The 10,882-nt window shown below is 43.3% G+C and overlaps 1 pseudogene; it reads left to right on the top strand.

Moving 5' to 3' along the window:
* Nucleotides 1–5,967: 5,967 nt before the first annotated feature.
* Nucleotides 5,968–8,937, top strand: LOC130205209 (zinc finger protein 703-like; annotated as a pseudogene).
* Nucleotides 8,938–10,882: the final 1,945 nt, after the last annotated feature.

The raw sequence follows: 10,882 nt of genomic DNA, 5'->3' as shown, positions 1-10,882 counted from the left end.
TTAAAAAGTTGCAGCTCGCTAGCTAAATAACCTCCGATGCCATCTCTGCCTGACTTGTTTTAAAATGTGCACCCAGGCTGCAACCTCCACTTCTGAAAAGAGAAGCAAAGTGCACCCCATGAAAGAAATAAACCCACTCGATGGCTCTACGTAGATGACATAATGCTAATAGTTTGTGGCTACAGCGACGTTCTGTTTGGATGTGCACACACGCCAACGTTCCTTTAAACTCTGTCATAGTCGCGTCTTGGCGGTGGAGGTACCGGTTCCCTCGTGTAACCTGGAAACCCGCAACATAATGTGCGGTGCTAGTTTTCGCTCTTGTAATTAAAATAGACGACACCACATCCCATTGTATTTAAATTAGTTTTGCTCTTATAACATGTATTTAAATAAAAAGCTGCTTAAAACAAATTATTTATATTTCGTTCTTTACCTTCACATAAAAAATGCGGAAGGTAATGTTTTGATCGCCGTGTATTTATTACCTTCGCATTGAAAATGCGGAAGATTATGTTTTGATCGCCGTGTATTTATTTATTTATTTGTATGCGTGTTATTCGCAGAACTCACAAAGTATTGAACCGAATCGCATGAAATTTGGTGGGATGATTGGTTATTATCCGGGGACCAGTTGATTAGATTTTGGGATCGATCGGGTCAAAGGTCAAGGTCAAAGGTCATGAACAGGTAAAATCTTCTTGAATCACATGGAATTTGGTGGGATGATTGGTTATTATCCGGGGACCATTTGATTAGATTTTGGGATCAATCGGGTCAAAGGTCAAGGTCAAGGTCATGGAAAGGTCAACATCTTTTTTTTACCATAGCACGATACATTTTTGTCCATTTGGCATGCAACTAATGCCAAAATGTTCATCATTCAATGCCCAATCTTGTGATATGCGAAGGTATGCGCTCTACTGAGTGCCCATTCTAGTTTAAATATGTTTTACTCTGTAGCCAGTAGGGAGTTTTGAATTTTGGGAATAAGATCTTATTCAAAAAGCCAAAATCTAGAGGGGTGTGAAAAACTATCTTTGATGTCAAATGAAATCTTTACTGAATGGCAGAGTACAATCTGATTGCAGGCTGGTGTCCTCTGGCAGCCGGATCTTGACGGATCGTTCCACCCACAGGACATGCAAAATGCATCTATGCCACTGTGGGAAAGTGTGTGGAAATAAAAATAAAATAAAAAAATGATGATGTTGGGCGATAGTGAGAAGATCCACGTAACATAAATGTGTCATGTCGAATTCAAGAATGTTTTCCAGAAGCGGCCCAAACCGCAAACAAGAAGCCATGAAGTGAACTTTTGTCCGGGTAATTTTTCTATTCCATGAAGATTTATGTTTTCGATTAAATTCGCTAATTATTCTTAAGAAATGACAATTGTAGCTAAACGATACAGAAACAAACGAGGAAGTTCGAGTCAGTCGACTCGGTGGAGTGATAAGGGCCATGCAGGCAACTGTTAGTCCTCATTACACATCAAAACCATCTGAACTATGAAGTATATTAAATTTTTATTCATAAAAACAATGCTCCTCTTTATATACGTGTCTTGTATATGCATCATGTTCTGGATGTCAACTTTTGGAGCAATCAATATTTAAGATGCATTAACAGATTCAGCTGGAAACACCGGAGTATTCAACCAACTCTTTGAAGTTAAGCGTTAATTAGCTAGCTGGCTAAACCTGCTAAAGTTGTCTTTCACCTAATGTAATAAATGTTGTCAGCTAGAATTGGGAGGTCGGTTTTGTTTACTTTTGTGTGAAATGGAAGACCTTTTCATTCAACAAGAGTGTGTTTGCAGTTTGGGGGTGTTGAGTGAGAAAGACGGGAGCTCACCAGACGTCTGTAGCCCGCTAGTTTAAGGCTAGCAGCTCAAGGCTACGTTAGCCGCTACTAGCATAACACAACCGAACCTGTGTGTCAAACTGACTGCGTCGAGTTGTGTTCTGGGTAATGTAGACGGCAGGGAAAAAAAGAGTGCAATTCTGTATTAATATAAATATTTCATAAATAGGTAGGCTACTACATTCTTTAAACCCATTATTTCAGGCGAGGTTCCTCTATTATAAAAAAAAAGTGTTTCAAAATGTGTTATTTAACATCCTAAAGTGATGATATGTCAAAGTTGTATTTACAGATTGCTGCACATTCCCGAGTGTCCAACAAACATCAACTACTGCAGGTTTAAAGATCTACAGATACAGACACGGGTGTTGCCACTAAACCTGCATCAATGATCGCAATCAAGACCTTCAGTTCTATATTTTGCGATGCTCCGTCTGCGGCCTTTTTCTCTTTGTGACTTTATAAAACAGACAGTTTTTTTTACATTACAGACAGGTTTGACAGGTTTTTTGCGTCTTACTTTTTTCGTCTATGCCGGCTCTTTATTCTTTTGAACATTTTACACAAATACTAATTAATATGTCAGAGATGAAAACATGTTTTGACTTCTGCAGGAGGAGCTCTGGTAAATACTGCGGTTCAGAGATTTATTAAATGATGTCATGTTTGATTACATCACTTATGTCGATCCCTGCCTGTCTTTGAACAACAACTGTTCCGTGCCAACACTGAGTGAGGGAGAACCAGCGCTCCTGCTGTTTCTGTTTGGACCCTGAAGCCACACAAGGGCTCTCTCCTCGACGGCGGTGCACACTGTGACCTTGTTTGCTGATGAGATGGTGCTCCCACTCTCTGCTTCTTATCACAAATTGGACATTGATGGATTGCTAAGAGTGGCTGTTTCTGCTGTTAAGGGCTTGAGGTCAAGGCGACAGTTGCTTTAGTCCTTTTTCTTCTTTTGTCTTAAATGGTGACCTCATGCTGATTTCACAAGTCTTGTAAGAGCATTTTTTTATTTTTTATAATCTATATTCTAACCCTTTTACAGTATTACTGTAATTTAACACCCGTTCCCCTATATTTACATGTGAACCATTCCTTTTGAAGATTAAGGAGGACCCTGCAGGATATGTACAAATATCCATCGACTAATTCATTATGCAGCCTCTTGGCCACAGGTTATGAGGGATTAGGAATGATTCTGCACTCAATTGAGGCTGCAAAGGATTGAGAGATTCAAAGACTGAGACTATTTTGGGCTGCTGCTAATAGCTCTTGTCAGCCGTAATTTTTAAGTACTTTAACCAATTCATTGTATAATTAGGTTAACAAAATTAGCTCATTGCAAAGTCAGTCAGCAGGCGGTAATGCAATAAAGTTATTAACATTCCAGATTTATAGAACCATTAATATTGAGTCTTCATCACGTTTTTCTTCCCTCTGTATAAATGGCATAAATGGCTTTTTAAGAAAAGAAAATAGAGATGTTGTGTGTGCTTTATTGATTTTTTGTAATACTCAGAGCGAAAGCCAGAAGACAAATAATCTGTTACTCCACGAGGTGAAACGTACCTGAACTTTTTTAACTAAAAGACAACGAGTACATGTGTCTAGATCCTGAAAATAATCGTGACAGTGAAACATGAAAGGATTTAGAAAAATATTTAGTAAAATATGTGACCTGTCCTGTTTGTGCGTCTGTCAAATACGTCTTTCCACTTTATTACAATGACTTAAAGTGGTGTAAAGAACAAACTGTACAGTAAACGCATGCAATGTGGTAATAAAGTGGGTCGTGCCATTTGACATTTGACATATAATCATATATAGTAGCTGCTGACATAATATAATTAATAAAAAAGTTTACCTAGAAACAGCTGCATAAAACATTGTGCCTATATTAGTTTTTAACAGTTTGGTACCCTTAAAAGGATGCAGGATTATCTATTATCTGTTCCCGTTTCCAACGTGCTCATGGATGTGAAGGCAACTTTCACTGGATGACTTTGATATTAAATCAAACTTAAAAACACGACGATTGTGAGGCAAGTTCTGGAGCTTTTTAAGTGGATTTATGGATGTGTTGAGTTGGATGTCAGACTGAATCTCTAAAAATACGCATCACCTCTTTTTGTTCGGATCTGACCAAGTTAAGCCTAGAGAAAACATTCGGAAAACTACATTTTTGTACCCAAATTGCTGTGAAAACCAGCCTCTTAGCTGGTAAAACCCTTTCGGTCTTGGCCCTGCACTCATCTGCTTGTCGACAGCTGAGTGAATGAGGCCTCATGTGACCATAAGACTTATTTCCACTGCTCACTGACACTCACAAAAGTGCATTTTTAGTTTTAATACGGGGTTTGCTCACCGCATGCTTCCCAGTACACTCATGGCATCCCTCTCTCTGTGAAGTTGTCAGTGGTGAAGTTCTGCTCGCGCCTTTAGATCTATGTTTCACGAGCTGGAAATGATACCGTCTGACATTTTAAACAGTCAAGTTTTCCTTATAGGCTAACCTTGAGTCTAAATGGTCACATGTCAAAGATGTTAAAAATGAACTCTGAGATTGAACCATATGATCCAACGCTCATGATTCTGTACTGAGGCTTCATGGGAGATCTTATCGCTTCTCTTAGTCACGGTCGACAGCATCTTATATCCACCAATTTAACGCTTCTTTTTGTTTTTTGCGTCTCCTGATCGGTCAAAACATCGAGACAGAACAACTCATACAAATATATATTTTTTTACAGAATAAGAGGCGGTATAATTATCCGGTTCATAAAGGCACCAAAGATGGGTGTGATTATTTTGTCCATTGCGTAAAATTTAATCAAGGGTAGTCTTATTTAGGACAGTTAGTCGTTGTTCAAAGATAAACACTCGTGGCCTGGCTCGACCTCGGGTCATAAAGTACATAGAGCGGAGTGACAGGTGATTTATGAGGGAAATAAAAAACCAGAAACTCCCCACAAATGCAATCAAAGTATCACGTTGTTTTCCTAATAACCAGCGAGTTCATGACACTCCGATAACAAATGATCCATTGCACGTCTATGTTTTTTTCTAAATAAACCACAGTTATGTAAGAATAAACATTTATTTTTCCAAGAATGCAAACTTATATACAGCAAAGACTGCGGGGGAATGTAACTAAGTACATTCATTCAAGTGCACATGAGCAGAATTTTGAGGTACTTGTAATTTACTATTTGTGTGTTACTGTAATTTTCTTTTTCTTTTCTGCTACTTTCTACTTTTACTCCACTCCATTTTTTAGAGTCAAATGTACGTTTTACTACATCTATATGATACATTTAGTTACTTCGGCTTATTTTAGGGGTTTGAATGGTATATTTGACACTGAACTAGTTCATCTTTATCTCAGTGGTAGCACCCAAATGACCATGAAATTTCACTATGACCCTGAAATTTATATCTCTAACAATGGATATCCGGGGCCCCCCAAAAAGTGTGTGGAGTGCTGTGCATGCAAATATGACCCGTCATACCGCTGCCCGCTGGGGCTTAGCCCCCCCCCTCCTTTGAATCCTACAAACGCCCTTTCTTTGAAGTCAACTAATAAATCACTAGATATTATTATAACAGTATTTTAAGATATTTCAATGAGCCCCACCTTCACCAGTTTTAATTCATTTCTTACATTGCTATACTGTAGTCTTACTACCTGTTATTTAAATGAGCCCCACCGTCACAAGTTTTTAAAATGTTTATACTGTAGTCTTACCCCCCCCCCCCCCCTTCATTGAATCCTACAAACGCCCCTGCTTTAAAGTCAACAAATAGATCACTAGATATTATTACAACAGTATCTTAAGATATTTAAATGAGCCCCACCTTTACCAGTTTTAATTCATTTTTTTACATTTTTATACTGTAGTCTTACTACCTGTACTTAAAGTAAAAGCTCAGAGTACTTCCTTCACCACTAAAGTCGAGAGGATTGTCCCTTTGAGGACACCGTCGCTCCGCCCTCGCGCGCGTCCGGCCCGCCCATCTCATCAGCGATGCGGCCGCCCAGCGGACACTTTGAAGTCCTGCGGGTTGAGATCAGTGAGCCGCTGAAGTCCGGACGGAAAACACGCAGTGGGACGTTTCCTCTCAAACACTTGGACTATGTAAAGTAAACTCTACTCTTTTTTTTGGGTATGTACTAACAGGACGGACACTGCGCATAATTCACACAGTGGACTTCTTTTTCTTTTGGTTTTGAAATTGGAGTATAAGAGCCGTGTCGGTGATGCTTGAGCTGAGAGGATTCTCCGTCCTTCGGGACATTTAAGGACGTCCAGCTGTGTGCGTGTGTGTGCGCGCGTGTTTAAAAAAATCTTTTTTTCTTCTTCCATTCCATGGATTACGTATATCACCCGTAAACACTATTCTGGACTAAAAAAGTAGCCTGACGCACATCCACCTCACGCGCAGCGCTCTTTCTCCGATGAAATATATCCCTTTAGGATCAGTAAGTAAGCGCATCGAGCTCAGTGAGACCCGCGACAGTCCGACGCCTCGTCCCGGCGCTGTGGTGTCCTTGTTGACCCCTCTGGACCCAGTTCGGCAGGCGAAGCGGCTTCCCATCCGAGTCATCAAGATGTTGACCGCGCACACTGGACACTTGCTCCACCCGGAATACTTACAGCCTTTGACGCCCGCGCCAGTGAGCATCGAGGTATTTATTGTCTTTAAAAAAAAGAACAACAACAACAACAACATGTTTATCATTTTGAGAGGACTATTTTCTATTTCCTTTCTTTTTATTTGCACTGCAGTGTTTTCTGATTTCAGAGCAGCGCGGTGGAAATGAATCGCAGTGTCATCCTAATTCACATTCTAGAAGAGAATACAATCTAATAAACAAATGCTCCTCTGCCTCGGGTTGTTGTCACACACGTTGCATAACTGGTCTTTAACCACATTAACACACCTAGTGACAACTTGTGTAATTGTCAGAGCAGAGAGATTAGGCGATTAATCAAGTAGTCGATAATAAGCCACTTTTATTTTCAAACTCATTGTGTTGCTTCTTTATTTGGATGATTTAGACTTTTATGGTCACTATTGACAGTTGATTTATTCTTTACAAGGTAAACAAGTCTGCTGCAATTATTGATTATTTGCATTATTGATACATTATTAATTCTATAAAATGTAAACAAATATTTAATAATAATAATAACTCACAACTGACAACAACAACTTAAATAAATCTTGGATTTTTGGAAATCTTGCTGGGCATTCTTTTTTACAATTTCCTATTATTTATTTTACGGTGAAAGGGATCTATTGAGAATATAATCATCAGATTAATTGCTAATTACTTACTCATAAATAGTGAAAAAACAAACAAAAAACATTGACAGTAAATAGTCCGACAAAAGACTAAGATTAATTTATTTTGAGACCTTGCTTATTTTATATTTATATAAAAATCCATAGCTGATCAGAATCTTTGTTTTATTGTAGCTGGACGCCAAGAAGAGTCCACTGGCCCTACTGGCACAGACCTGCTCTCAGATCGGCAAGCCGGACCCTCCGTCCTCCTCCAAGCTGGGCTCCTCCAGCAGCCAGGGGGACAAGGAGTCCGGCAGTCGGTCCTCCGGCTCCAGCCAGAAGCACGGAGAGCTCCGCCCCTCCATGGAGGACAAGTGTGGCTTCAAGCCCTACAACAAAGGCGTCGGGGACTGTCGCAGAGATGGAGTTACCAGCAGCAGCAACAGCAGCAGCAGCGATAAAGCCGGCTTCAGGGTACCCAGCAATAATGTCACCACTAATGGGAATTCAACCAACGGCCAGCAGTCCTTTCCGGCCCACGCTGCCTCACCCAGCTCCAGAGCGAGCAGCAGCACCCCACCGGGACACACTCAGCAGCAGCAGCATCACAAACTGAGCCACTCTCCCGGTGGACGGCCGCACTCCCACGGCAGTCCCACCGGCAGCGGCAGCGGCAATCCCAAAAAAGACTCCGACGTAAGCAAGGCCCGCTCGGACAGTCCGCACGACGCAAACTCCGGCCACGCCCGAGCCCACGCCAACTGCAGCAACGGCAGCTCCGACGGGGGCTCCGCCCACGAGGGGGGCAAAGCGGAGTCCGCGCAGCCCAGCCACGGCCCCCCCGGTCGCGTCACGCCCATCTCTCCCTACAAAACCAGCCAACTCTTCCCCCTGCCCTCCTCCAACATGGGCTACCACGGGTCCGTCGTGGGGGCGTACGCCGGCTACCCGTCTCAGTTCGTCCCCGGGATGGACCCCACGAAGTCGGGCCTCGGCATGGCAAAGCACCCGAGCTCCAGCCCTCTCGCGGGGGCCTCCCCCCCGTCCTTCATGCAGAGCTTGTGCCGGGACCCCTACTGCCTGAGCTTCCCGAGCGTCTCCCATCTCGGCGGCGGCGGCAACTGCAACTCCTGCATCCACGACGCCTCCCCCGCCCTCAAATCCAACTACCCCATGGTGTACCCGTCCCACCCGCTGCACTCCCTCCACCAGGGCTCCATGTCGTCCAGCGTGTCCTCGTCCTCTCGCACCCCCTCTACACGTACGGCTTCATGCTGCCCAGCGACCCCGTGCCCCACGCCTGCAACTGGGTGTCGGCGGGGGGGCCGTGCGACAAGCGGTTCACCACGTCCGACGAGCTGCTGGCCCACCTGCGCACGCACACGGCGCTGCCCGTGGGGATGGACGGCAAGATGCTCTCCGTTTCCTCCTCTGGACCGGCCTCCTGCCACCTGCACCTCCCCCACCAGAGCAGCCCGGGACCCATGCACAGCTCCCTGTCTCTCAGGGCGCCGCCCGGCCTGGGTTTGGCTCGCTACCACCCCTACAATAAGGTCCATCTGCCCCCGGGACCCTCCTCCATCGCCCTGCACTCTCTGCCCAACAACGGCCCGTACTACCCTCATTACGCTCTCTACAGTCAAAGACTTGGATCTGCGTCTGCTCTGGGCTACCAGTGAGACACACAACCGCCACTCACATGTTCAGAGGAGACGCTCGGCATTTTGGGAAATGCACTTCTTCGTTTTCTGGCAGAGAGTCAGATGGGAAGATTTGATAACGCTCTTAGATCTTTATCTCTTAAATATGCAACCACAGCCCACTTAGCTTAGCACAAAGACTGTAAACGGGTGGAAACTGATAGCAAAATGCAACACAATAACCCAACCAGCACTAAATCAAAATATTGTGGGTTTTTCATACTTAAAAAGTGTAAAAACTTAATTTGGCCGTTTTATGGGGAAGACATTTCCATCAACACGATGGAGCTCCAGCCCAGAGAGAGACCCAAACATAACCCCTCGTAAAACAGCAAATTAACAGCGTGCAATACAAACAAGATATAATGTGTAACTCAGTGGGCTTCAGAGGCCAGGCTAGCTGTTTCCCTCTATTTCAAGTCATTGTGCTAAGCTATGCTAACCAGCTGCTGCCTGTAGCTTTGAGTCCAACAGACAGACGAGTGGAACCATTATTCTCATTCAACAGAGAGCCGACATGCCAAGCTTTGACTTCAAGCCTTGACCTAATTGCGGCGAGTCGCCGCTCCCTCCGACCGGATTCAAGTGGAACTTTTGTGGAGGATGCAAAAAAAAAAAAAAAAAAAAAAGGATCTTCACACTTTCTTCCCACATTATATTTGAGATTCAGTGTGTTTTCTCATCAGGCTCCGAGGACGCCGCGTCGTGGCTCTTGCATGTCTGCACATTGTGCCGGGATACTTGTCTGCAGCAGAAATGGCCGCCGCCCTCCACCCCCCCGGGTGACTTTTTGCCGCCACCGCGGGGGATCGGCAAATTGATGGTGTGGACGCTCGTAATAGCTCTCGGATGTTCGGGGCTCCCGCCGCAAATGATGATGAGTCAGTGCGGAGGAATGCGGCGTGGCGGCGGGGGACGGCCAAAAGCTGCAGCCGGGGGCCGAGAGGCGAGTCGCCTTCACCCTGCACAGAGATGCATGGAAGCTCGACACGGCGTCCACTCTTTGACTGTTTATTCAGCCCGGTGCTTTGTTTTGGTTCCTTATGTTTTGTTTATTTCTACTGAGCAGTTGTATTTATTTGGGGGGGGGGGGGTCTGGCTTTTTTTGTTTACCACATGAATCTATTCTTATTTTCACAATCCTCTGAGCAGACACGCTGGAAGCCCCGATGACGGATGTCGAATACGTCTTAGGAACTTCTTCGTGAATGAATGTTGAAATCACATCTTTCTCTCTCTCTTTGAACTCCTCAGCTGTTTTTTATTATTATTTCCACAGCAAATCAATAAAAATGAGATGTGATATTTTTTATGTAAAAACTGGAACACCCTGCGGTGTTATCCAGTGAAAGTGGAGGTCATATTTTGTTAAATAAATCACACTGTTGTCTTCATTTCCTGGTCGAACATGATTCCTTTATTAAGTTTAATTCATTTTTACGCAGCCACAAATTTGAAGTTAGTTTGCTTTTATTTACTCTGTATTTCTAATAACAATCAGATTATTGCACATCTTCCTCTTTTCTCATGAAACCCGTGTAGAGAGGACGTGGTGCTTCCCTTTTGGAAAAAATAATCAACACACAAAAACATAAGCTGATGTGTTTCTAGGGACGTTTCTTGATTGACAACCAAGAAATATCTCCTCAACCGCCAGGGTTTGAACTTCTCTCTCTCTAGCAGAGATGGAGGAGAAGTAAAAGTACTACGACCACACTGGAAATACTCCACTACATGCACAACTTTACTTCAGGACAAGTATGGGGTAAGGGGATGAAACCACATCTGAGAAGACACTGCAGCTGTAAAAAGTACAATATTTACCTCTGAGATGGAGTAAAGTAGTGTCATAAAGTGGAATACTCAAATACAAGTACTTAATAGTTGTACTAGGTACAGTACTTGAGTTACATCCCACTTTTTCTAAACTATTTCCATATATTTAAACTTTACGATGGATGGATGGATAGATAGATATATAAATAGATAGATATATAAATAGATAGATAGATAGATAAATGGAT

The sequence above is a fragment of the Pseudoliparis swirei genome, chromosome 15 (assembly GCF_029220125.1).
Source record: "Pseudoliparis swirei isolate HS2019 ecotype Mariana Trench chromosome 15, NWPU_hadal_v1, whole genome shotgun sequence".
NCBI lineage: Eukaryota > Metazoa > Chordata > Actinopteri > Perciformes > Liparidae > Pseudoliparis > Pseudoliparis swirei.
This window is presented reverse-complemented; position numbering and strand designations above follow the sequence as displayed.